This window comes from Fringilla coelebs (assembly GCF_963513975.1).
Source record: "Fringilla coelebs genome assembly, chromosome: 18".
Taxonomy (NCBI): domain Eukaryota; kingdom Metazoa; phylum Chordata; class Aves; order Passeriformes; family Fringillidae; genus Fringilla; species Fringilla coelebs.
Window position 1 is genome coordinate 3,435,865 of NC_140044.1, and position 3,092 is coordinate 3,438,956.

Consider the following 3,092-nt stretch of genomic DNA (forward strand, 5'->3'; position numbering starts at 1 on the left):
AGTAAAAACAAAAGACATAAACACAGGAGATTGACCCCAGACCTGGAGGCAGAGCCCGTGACAGCTGAGTACCAGTCCAGTGCCTTAGTGACAATGTTCTTGGTGATTGGTGCTATACAAATGTCTTAAGAGTGATAAAGTTGTTCTAAGTTATAAAATTATGTGACTCATTGTGGAAGAGAGTAAATTCTCTTCTTTCCCTGTACCTAATGTGCTGTGTGTATTCCTAACAATGCTGGCACTCCTAAGACCTCTTCCATGGAAGTAGATGTAAAAATTCCTACTAAATTTAATAAGCAGGATCAGGGCCATAGATTGCTATCAGTGGAAACTTCACACAGGAGCAGGTCCTCATCTCTAAAATACATGTTGAGTTTGTATAACAGTAAAAATATTTATAAGCAAACATTTGTTTGCAATCCAAAACTAAACTGTGTCCTTCTTCCTCAGCTCGCTATCTCTGAAAATTCTTCTGTTGGGAAATAATCTTCCTGTTCTATGACAAATGTTGAAGTGTCTTTGTAAATAAAATAAGCTACAAAAGGGATTTCTGAAGCTCTGCTGATGAAAGCCTGACACTGAAAAATCCCTCTGGTGACTGACAAGACAAATTCCAAGAGTGAGCCTGTTTTAATCCTGGTCATGCTCAGTTGGCTCCAGTCCTGTGAGTGGATGTGGGTCAGGGTAGGTAAAACTGCTTCAGAATTTTATTGTAGTGCACAGACTGCTAAAGTTTGAGCCATAAGTACTGGCTTTGTAATTAATTGTTTTGACCCCTGATTCTCATTAAGAGCTCAAACTTTTTTTTATCCTGGTTACTTTCAGTGTACTGAGCTGAGCAAAATAGGTGCAGTATAAAGCACAAATCTGACCTGGAAAAGCAGCATGGGAGGAGGTGGGAAGGCAAATAAGATCTCTCTCTGGATTAAATGTAAAAATAATAAGGTGGAGGTTTTTGTCGGGCATCTGTGTCCTATAAATTTAGCCTGGTCCTGTGGAAAACGGGGAATTTCCCAGGGTAACAGAGCATTGATACCTCTGTAACATGGATAACTGACCAAATATGTAACAGATAATTAAACATCCACCAAAAAACAAACTTACAGATTTTACTAATTTTTTTTTTCACTTAGGAAGTCTGACTCAAAATTATTGAATGACAGAGCAAAATAAAACCTTTGAACATTGTCCCAGATAGGGAGAAGGATAAATTTTTGAGGGAGAAGATGGTGACACTAGGGATTTTTGTGTAACATGCTTTTTAATGCTGGGGTACCAGCAGACAAATGTGAGCTAATTCAAAATTAAAATGTGAATTTATCTCTTCACTTAGTTTACCCAGTCATTTCATTGAATGAGTTGGCTAATTAATTTTTTAAATTTACTACTACACAAGTTTGGAGAAAGACAAGCCTAGGACAGAGGCAGTAGTGTTGGGAATTCTCTCAGTTCTGTTGTTCTGTCATGCAAACTATTGTTTTAGGCTGTGAATTTTATGTGGATTTTAAATAGTGAAGTACAATGTTTCTATCTGCAGTTTTCTGGTATTTGATGTGACTTTGGAACTGTATCATTCTTGCAGCTGAAATGCCGAAGTGCCCAGAGGGAGGAGCAGCTGTGTCAGGGTTAGGAATTGCCACATCAGGGGGGCACATTCCAGTTCTTTTTTTGCTACATTTTCAGTTTGCTGTTGGCAGGATCAGGAGAGCTTCTACAAAAAGACAAATTAGGGGTTGGGTGATAAAACTAAATAATGTGGAAGAACTCAAAGTATGAATGAGAAATGTTTCAGACTGGTGCTGAGGTGGGGCCATGGAGATGTGTCCTGAGGGGGTGTGAGGGCTGATAAATATCTCAGCAGTTAAAATCTCTGTTCTCTTACTGTTTGAGGGCACAACATCCAAAATGAAGTAACAAATTGTAACAGTTTTGGTGCTAACCCTGAGTTCTGTTTCTCACAGGGCAAAGCTCTGCTGGGCTACAGAGGTTTGCCTGTGTAAGGCAGTCTGGAAGCCCAGAGCAGCCATGAGCAGCAGCTTTTGGGAACCTGTTTGTGATTTAAAACTGGGAAACTTAATAGCCAGTTGCTCTGTCCTGCAGCATGGCCCAAACCCTGCTGCCTCTGGGTTCAGCTGGTTTCTCCTGTCCTCACCCCCCTCACTCTTGGAATAGTGTAAAGAAAGATATGAGACAACTTCCGAGTTCAAAATCCATCACCTTGGACCCTGAAAAAGAGATTTAGGGGGGAAAAATTCTTCCTTCCCCAGGTGAGTGACCCAGTCTGGGATCCTCATACAAATTTTCAAGGTCAGAGAATGAATCTATCCCAAAAGGCCAGGGTTATCCAGTTAAGGAACTGCAAAAACAAAACAAAAAAAAGGGCACTTTGTGCAACCATTAGAGCTGGAAGATATTTTAGTGAAAGGTGAGTTTAATGACCAGTGAAAACCAACTGGACCTTGCTTTAAAGCAAGAAAATGTTTCCACCACAGGCTCATCTTGAGAAGCACTTGGGGCGTTGGGAGGCTCAGTGTTTAAAGCAATCCTCAGTATATAAAATACAGTTCCAACTTTTCAGTTGACATTTGAGGGTCACTAGAATGGCATCACATCAGCAACCTCCACACCACCTTGTTTTGTCTTACAATATTCTCGGTTACCTGGTGAAGTGTTGTGTGTTCAGTGTCTGGAATAACTGTTACCAGTACTTGAGGTACAAACAGAAATGCTTCGTCTTGAGGCTCTGCTTGAGAAGGAAGAACTCTTTAGCCAAAACTCATTAGCCTAATGATGCTGCTGTAATTTCCTACTCCATTGGAAAGTTATTACCTTAACTCTCTAGTTGAATGTATTGGCTGCTTTGTAAAGGGCTAACGATTACAAAAATACAAATTTGTGCTAAAAGAATTTGTAGAGGGCAAGGAGCAGAGGGAATGACAGAGAATGCCAGGGTGGATATTTTTAAAAAACATGAATAAAAGGCAAACAGTTTTGTTGGAAGTTGGCTCTTCTGTTTGGGATTTTTCTTCTATATTTTAGGAAGGAACCAAATGAAGTTGGATGATTTCATCAGCTGTATTACATTCAGCCCT